Source organism: Pan paniscus, chromosome 6, assembly GCF_029289425.2.
Source record: "Pan paniscus chromosome 6, NHGRI_mPanPan1-v2.0_pri, whole genome shotgun sequence".
In the NCBI taxonomy this organism is placed as follows: Eukaryota; Metazoa; Chordata; class Mammalia; order Primates; family Hominidae; genus Pan; species Pan paniscus.
Genome location: NC_073255.2, coordinates 158,313,783 through 158,322,467, shown reverse-complemented (window position 1 = coordinate 158,322,467; position 8,685 = coordinate 158,313,783). Strand labels below are relative to the sequence as shown.

Genomic DNA, 8,685 nt, shown 5'->3' with positions numbered 1-8,685 from the left:
GCCAGGAAGCAAGTAGCTAGAGATGGTGAGCAACCTGCTAAGCCACAGAGCTAGAGAAGGGGAGAGAAGGAAAGAAGGAAAAGAAGGCCACTCTTTGGTACACAGGTTTTCTCAATTCATCACCTTCTTTGCAGCACCATACTGTCTCTCCTTCAATGGTCCTTGGCCCTACCACAGTTCTTTGGGACAAATAAGCAATCTTCTCCTCCTAAACAGCTTCCTCTGTCCCTAATTCAGTTATCACTGCTCCATGTTTTCCCTCTGCTAAACATTTACTCAAACTTCTCAACCACTGATGTCCTCTTTCCTGTTTGTCCTTCGAGGATTTTTTGGTTTGTTTTTGTGTTGTTGTTGTTTTGAGACGAGTCTCGCTCTGTCTCCCAGGCTGGAGTGCTGTGGCGCAATCTTGGCTCACCGTAATCTCTGCCTCCCAAATTCAAGCCATTCTCCTGCCTCTGCCTCCCTAGTAGTGGGATTACACGCGTGCACCACCACGGCCAGCTAATTTTTGTATTTTTAGCAGAGGCGGGGTTTCGCCATGTTGGCCAGGCTAATCTCCAACTCCTGGCCTTAAGAGATCCACCAGCCTCGGCCTCCCAAAGTGCTGGGATTACAGGTGTGAGCCACTGTGCCGGCCCTTCGGGTATTTTTGTTGTTGTTGTTTACCATCATTTTAGAGTGGTTTCAGGAAGGCAATAAATGTTCATGGTCAATCCATCATGTTTAAACGACTTTTATGTTAAGAACAAGCCAATATATCAAGAAGAATTAAAATAGAATGAAGGAGAAAGAAAGAATCAAAGCAGGACATAATGTCTGCTAGCTGTTGTCATGAACGTAATTGCAGGAACTAGGATGCACTTACTCAAGCAGCTCGGGAAACCCATTATGCACTCGGAAATCCTCAGAGTAACAATGCTTTAGGGAGTCTGGAGACCAAATCCTGCTGGGTCCAGTCAGACACCCAGTCTGTAGATGTTTGAAACCGAAATTTTCCGCTGGTCCAGTGAAGGTGAGAAGTGCTTTAATTTGGTTGTTTTGTCTTTCTTTTTTTCTACTTTTGGATTGATTTCAGGTCTCTTCTCTTAGGTGTTTTGTTTGTTTAACAAATATTTACTAAGCAACCAATAGGCACACACAGTATTATATTATTTCCTAAAATACAATAAGGAAGACTCAAATCTTGCTTCAAAAAAAAAAAATCAATTTTTTGGAGAAAGTAACCTTTCTACTAAGTTATTTTGAAAGAGGAGGGCAGAGCAGGGAAGGAGATGGAGATGGGGTGGGTGGGGCAGTGGTTACAGGAACAAGAGGAAATGTTTGGGAGTAGTCAACCCTCTGGTGCCAAATTGGAACACTGGTGTTTCCAGATGTCTCTTTAAAATCCCGTCTCACTAGCAGGATTAATATTGGAGAGACTTACCCAGATTTGAGGGTGGAAGAATTGGCCTGGTGAAGGTATTATTACTAAAATACACAATTTCACTCTATTCTTGAGCTATAATCTACAATATTTTGTGACCCTTCACTTCCTCATTTAAAATCTCAAAGGTTGTTTTCAGTTCTAAAATTTTAGTATTTGAACCCAAATTCTGGCTTCTGGGCAATCTTCCCATGGTCTTTCTATTTATATCACATCCTGTCCCCAAGCCATTGAATTTTTTTACTCCAACTGATTTGGAATTCTACATTACTTATTTCAGTCCCCACCCTAAACATATTTTTTCTTCCCAATTTATTCTTAAGGTTGAAATAAAGTTCAAATGAAACCTAGCAACACATAAACCTAGAGAAAAGAAGTAAATAATTTATTTTCTGGTATAGAGGAAACTATTTGTAGCTAGAAATAAACCAAATGTTCTCAAATCTGAGTGGAATTATATTAATTACATTTTTTTTCAAGAATATTCTGAAATGGGATTTTTCTGACCTAAATGAATCATCCAACTGTTATGATAATAGCCCTCCAAAGCTAAGGAAGCCCAGATTTTTGATACTATAATGTACTGCAGAGTCATCTATCATATAATTTGAACAACAATCTCTAATTGTGTTTTCCTTCATAACCAAAAAGAACATCTTAAAATTGGATGAGTTTTTGAAATGGTCAGGAATTCTTCATTTTTGTTCTTTGAGTATTAGAATCATCCAAGATTATACCCAAAGACACTTTAATTATAATGATAACATTCACTGAAAAAAAAAAGAGTGCTATGTAAGCAGGGCGTCCCATGTTTTTTTGCATTATGACACACATGAAAGCTGATTATATTTGCACAGCATGCTGGGATCAACTTAGAGTTGCCTCAGCGAGAAGCAACAAACCTAATGGTGGTAGGTGCCTGCTAGCTGTGAAACTAGTATTTCAGGATTCCGGTTACACATCCAAGGCATTAGAGAAGTTTAGGAGTAGAGCATAGACTTTCCTTAGAGAGTTGCCTGAAACTCCCTTTAATCTTCTTCTTAATCGGGACACCCATCTCTCTACTCCTACCTCACTCCCCGGCAAAACTGCATTTTTGCCCAAGGTGGGCTAAGCATATATAATTTTATTTTTACATTGGTTTAGTACATTTTAAAAATCAAAAGAAAATAACACATGAAAATAGAATGTGGATATTTTGCATTAGAGTAAGTTGGTTGCATTATACATATGATTTTAGAGATAGAGCTGCTATGAGGAATTGGCAATAAAATTGTTGACCTTCACAGTCTATGTTTAGTGGTCACATCAACCATAAGTTCTCAATGTGTTATCATCCATGTGACTTGAGTTGCATATCTAATCAAAAGCCCACTGAGACATTATGAATTCAAGGAAAATGTCTATATTATTACCCAGGAGATTAATAAAATTTCCTAAATTCTCTGTTTATGGCCTCCTACTGACTTAGTTTTATGAAAGATGCTATAAAGATAATTAAATTAGATGCTAGCTAGTGACTGCTATTGTACAGGACTTTCATTTCCATTTTATAGAACGAAACAGTGTTGAAGAAAAGAGTTGTGATAAATGGTATATATTCTGCTTTGTTTTGCAGAAATTAATTTTGTAATATAAAAGAAAAATATAATTATTATGATATCTTTAGAAAATAAGTAAAGGAAGGCCTATGGTAACTTCCTCAGGTGACTTATTCAAAGATCTTTTTCTTTTTTTATTTGAGACGGAGTTTCGCTCTTGTTGCTTAGGCTGGAGTGCAATGGCGAGATCTCGGCTCACCACAACTTTCACCTCCCAGGTTCAAGTGACTCTCCTGCTTCAGCTTCCTGACTAGCTGGGATTACAGGCATGTGCCACCACGCCTGGCTAATTTTTTGTAATTTTAATAGAGACGGGTTTTCTCCACGTTGATCAGGCTGGTCTCGAACTCCCGACCTCAGGTGATCCACCCATCTCGGCCTCCCAAAGTGCTGGGATTACAGGCGTGAACCACTGTGCCCAGCGACTTTTGTCTTATAAAATAAAATATAGATTCAAAATCCTAACAACGTATAATGATGACTAGAATATATCAAGTTCTGGGTGCCAGATTTCATGCCAACAATTTTCCAAAACCTTCCAAACACATTTCATCTTCAGAACAATACTATGAGGTGGGCACATTTATCTCTATCATACAAATAAGAAAGCTGAAACTAAACAAAATTACCTGGCCAGTTTGTGGACATAGACAGAACCAGCAGAGGTTGAGCAAGATTAAGAAGCAGCTTGTCTGATCCAAGTGCCTGCAATCTTGATCAAATTGCCTTAGGCCCAACCATTGCAAAAAATCAACCTAACAGACTAGCATATTTTACGATGATATTGACCAAATTTCAGGAGTTGCCAAACTTTGTTCCACATTAGAATCACTTGGGGAAATTTTATGATTCCTATTCTCATCCCCTACCAATTAAATCATCATGTCTGGTAGAGTTAGGGGCAACCAAATATCAGTATTATTACAGATTCCTAAGTGATTCCCTTTGCCCAAAATTTGGGGACCACTGACCAATGCAGATTTTGGAGGTCTCAGCTTACAGCTGGTCCTACAGTCCTAAATTTCACTTAGGAGAAACCATTGTGCTTCAGGTTCTGGAGCTAGACACTTAACTATAGGCTATGACTAGTCCCTATATGTGTAAATCTTCTTGTCTCCCACCTCCCCCCAACCAAAAAAAAATTTCTACAAGTGCACTATTTAATTATTAGGAGATGCACAGGTGGACTGAGCAATGGTAGCATTTTTTTTTTTTTTTTTGATGCACTACAGCAATATTGGCTAAGCATACAGAGAAGGGAGAGAGAGATTTGGCAATTAGCAGTTATTTTGATACTGTTAGGCAGCCAAATAGGAAAATTAGGTCCCCCCAAAATCCACTTTGGAATCTAATTATCCAATTTGACTCTTTACCGTGATCAAGTTAGTCAACAAATTGCCTTTTCACAACAAATTGCCTGTGTTTTCCAGGATATTATAAATGAAAATTTGAAAACTTCCTTTTGCTATTTTTGCAGAAGGTAGAAATTGAAAAGAAACTTACAAGTCATTTGGGCCAAGCCCTCATTTTAGGCTGAGGAAGTGAGGCTACAGATTACTGCCTTATTCTCCCAACAAAGCAAGCGCAGCTCTCAGGGTCTCCTGCTACAGCTTACTATCTCAGGAAAAAACCCAGGGGTGACACTGTGCCTAAAGGGGGCTGTTGGGATTCTAGACAGAGGCAGTATCTCTGGGGAGGGACATGTGATTCTGATACCCATGATGTTTGAATCCCTTGGGTCGGTGATGCATTCTATTTATAGAAAAATATAGAAAAATGAAATATAGAATATAGAAATATATTCTGTATTCTGAATACAGAATATAGGAATATAATTCTGTATTCGGAATACAGAATATAGGAATATAATTCTGTATTCCGAATACAGAATATAGAAATATAATTCTGTATTCCGAATACAGAATATAGAAATATAATTCTGTATTCCGAATACAGAATATAGAAATATAATTCTGTATTCCGAATATAGAATTGTATTCTTCTATATTCGGAATATAGAATTGTATTCTTCTATATTCGGAATATAGAATTGTATTCTTCTATATTCCGAATATAGAATTGTATTCTTCTATATTCCGAATATAGAATTGTATTCTTCTATATTCCGAATATAGAATTGTATTCTTCTATATTCCGAATATAGAATTGTATTCTTCTATATTCCGAATATAGAATTGTATTCTTCTATATTCCGAATATAGAATTGTATTCTTCTATATTCCGAATATAGAATTGTCTTCTATATTCTCAATTGTATTCTATATTCCGAATATAGAATTGTATTCTATATTCCGAATGTAGAATTGTATTCTATATTCCGAACGTAGAATTGTATTCTATATTCCGAATATAGAATTTTTAATAGAGATGGGGTTTCTCCATGTCTGTATTAAATATATCTCTATTAAGTATTAAATTTAATATTTAATATTTAATGTCTCCATGTCTCTATTAAATATTAAAAATTCTATATTCAGAATCATATTCTATGTTCTGAATATAGAATATATGAAAATAAATATAGAAAACAATATGGATATAGAAAAACAGAAATAAAACATAATTCGGAGAAAGGTTGTCTATCAGAATTCACTCTCAGTATTGGCTGTGTTACACATACTTGGCCTTTCTATGGTGACTCAGCTACCTTCCTAATCAAGGCCTTTCAGGGGAGGGGCTGAGGAGTAAAAGCCTCTGCTGTCAATGCCCTACGGATCGTGAGGTGTTAAGAGGGTGGTTTCCTTCCTTGGCATCAATGCCTACAATCTAGGGCATCCACCTGCAGGCCTAGATGATTTGTGACCTCAGAATTGTTGTGGTTCCTGGACCTTTGTTGATGTAGTTTACCTTGCATCCCTCAGGCAAAACTAGAGGGGCTGGGCAAGGAAGGGAAGAAGGAGTCAGGCCTGCAGTAGCTTCTTGGGGTTTCTACCTCTGATCCTCCCTGCACAACTGTAATGTAACATGCTAGCTTCCAAAAGTGTAATTACTTATGTTTTTTTAACTACAATTATTCTCTTAAGAGCATCTATATAGAGGGGAAAAAGGAAAATTAACCAACCAAACTTAAGTTTTCCCTTGAATTACAAAAAAAAGAAAAAAATTAATGATTATTCACTTTATAGAAGCAAAACCTTACTGTGTCTTAATATGACCAAATAAAAACTTAACCAAAAACAATAAAAATAAAAATAAACAAACCAGGGCTGGGCACAGTGGCTCACACGTGTAATCCTAGCACTTTGGGAGGCCAAGGTGGGTGGATCACCTGAGGTCGGGAGTTCCAGACCAGCCTGACCAACATGGAGAAACCTATCTCCACTAAAAATACAAAATTAGCCAGGTGTCGTGGCAGGCACCTGTAATCCCAGCTACTCAGGAGGCTGAAGCAGGAGAGTCACTTGAACCCAGGAAGCGGAGGTTGTGGTGAGCCGAGATCTCGCCATTGCACTCCAGCCTAAGCAACAAGAGCGAAATTCCGTCAAAAACAAAACAAAACAAAACAAAACAAAAAACAGTTCATTAATGACTGTACTACCAATAGATTCATTACCATGCTAGAAATGCTTCATTTACTCCCCATGGTAAGTGCTGTAGAACAACACTACACTATTAAAGAGACTGAAATTGCATTAATGTGGGCTAAGATACTAGTTAGCTCTTTTGGCAAATCACTGGATTTGTTTGTATTGAACTTACTGTGAACAAAATCCCTGGCTTTTTCCCCACATCTTAGGCCAGTCAACATGGCTCTTTCAAAACATACCTGAATATAATTGGTTTATTTGTGTACACTTTTTTTATTGGCTCCACACAAATGTACTACCTAGGATGCTAGAAACAGGTGGGTTGTCTTTCCTGTGTCTGTATTTAGGCCGTTATAAATTTCTATATATGTAAACTGTCCTCTCCTTTTAATATCCATCTATCTCTCCCCACAGATGACTAATAGAAACCTTATCCACCTTCAGCTGAAAAGCTCCCTTCTCTCTTTTTCTTTATTTTACGATTTTGTGCAAAAGCCCATTACCCACCCCTTAAAACTCTCTGAAATTTTGATTCTACCCATCCCAAGCTCATCTCTCCCTATGCAAAATCCTTCCCTCTATGACTCTCTTTGGCGACAGTGCATTTGTAGGAAGAAGACAAAATTCCTATTAAAAAAGATGACTCAAGCTTGCTTCCATAATATAGGTCAGCCATATAAATGATGATTTTGTTGTTTAGTTTCATTTAGTTAAATGTAGGTAGGCCCTAGAGCTCAGTTAGAATTGGAATGGTTGAGAGAATGAAGAAATAAAATTCTTTGCATAATTAAGAATTGTTAAAAAATAATGTTCCCTTGGAAGACAAGGGAGACAAAGAATTGGGGATCCTAGGACTGGAAGAGAAGCTTTAGAAGAAAGATTTAAATAGAGGGCAAGAAAGGCCTGAGGGGAAAAAAAGAGAAAGTGAAAGTAAGAATACCCCTCTGATAAGGATATTTAGGGCACTTTAAAAAAAGTAATAGTGCTGAAGAGGTTGTTTATGAGTGCACCAACCAGCCACCTCTGTCCCTTTCCCGGATGATCCCGAAAATGAAGCTTCCTGGCCAGGAAAACAAAATGGCCGTGGTTGTGGGAACCATAACAGATGACGTGTGGGTTTAGGAGGTGCCCAAACTGAAGGTGTGTGCACTGGGCGTGACCAGCCGGGCCCGCAGCCACATCGTCAGGGTGTGGGGCAAGAACCTCACTTTCGACCAGCTGGCCCTGGACTCCCCCAAGGTCTGCGGCACCGTCCTGCTCTCAGGTCCTCGCAAGGGTCGAGAGGTGTACTGGCATTTCGACAAGGCCCTGGGAACCCCACACAGCCACACCAAACCCTACGTCCGCTCCAAGGGCCGGAAGTTCGAGCATGCCAGAGGCCAAGGGGCCAGCCAAGGCTACAAAAACTAACCCTGGATCCTACCTTCTTTTTTCTTTTTCTTTTATTTTTTATTATTATACTTTAAGTTCTAGGGTACATGTGCACAATGTGCAGGTTTGTTACATATGTATACATGTGCCATGTTGGTGTGCTGCACCCATTAATTCGTCATTTACATTAGGTATATCTCCTAATGATATCCCTCCCCCCTCCCCCCATCCCATGACAGGCCCCAGTGTGTGATGTTCCCCTTCCTGTGTCCAAGTGTTCTCATTGTTCAATTCCCACCTATGACTGAGAACACGCGGTGTTTGGTTTTTTGTCCTTGCGACAGTTTGCTGAGAATGATGGTTTCCAGCTTCATCCATGTCCCTACAAAGGACATGAACTCATCCTTTTTTATAGCTACATAGTATTCCATGGTGTGTATGTGCCACATTTTCTTAATCCAGTCTATCACTGATGGACTTTTGGGTTGGTTCCAGGTCTTTGCTATTGTGAATAGTGCCACAATAAACATACGTGTGCATGTGTCTTGATAGCAGCATGAGTTATAATCCTTTGGGTATATACCCGGTAATGGGATTGCTGGGTCAAATGGCATTTCTAGTTCTAGATTCTTGAGGAATCGCCACGCTGTCTTCCATAATGGTTGAACTAGTTTACGGTCCCACCAACAGTGTAAAAGTGTTCCTATTTCTCCACATCCTCTCCAGCACCTGTTGTTTCCTG

General features: G+C 38.8%; 1 pseudogene; it reads left to right on the top strand.

Moving 5' to 3' along the window:
- The first annotated feature begins 975 nt into the window (after positions 1 to 975).
- On the top strand, positions 976 to 8,394 carry LOC100968535 (large ribosomal subunit protein eL18-like; annotated as a pseudogene).
- The last annotated feature ends 291 nt before the right edge of the window (positions 8,395 to 8,685 follow it).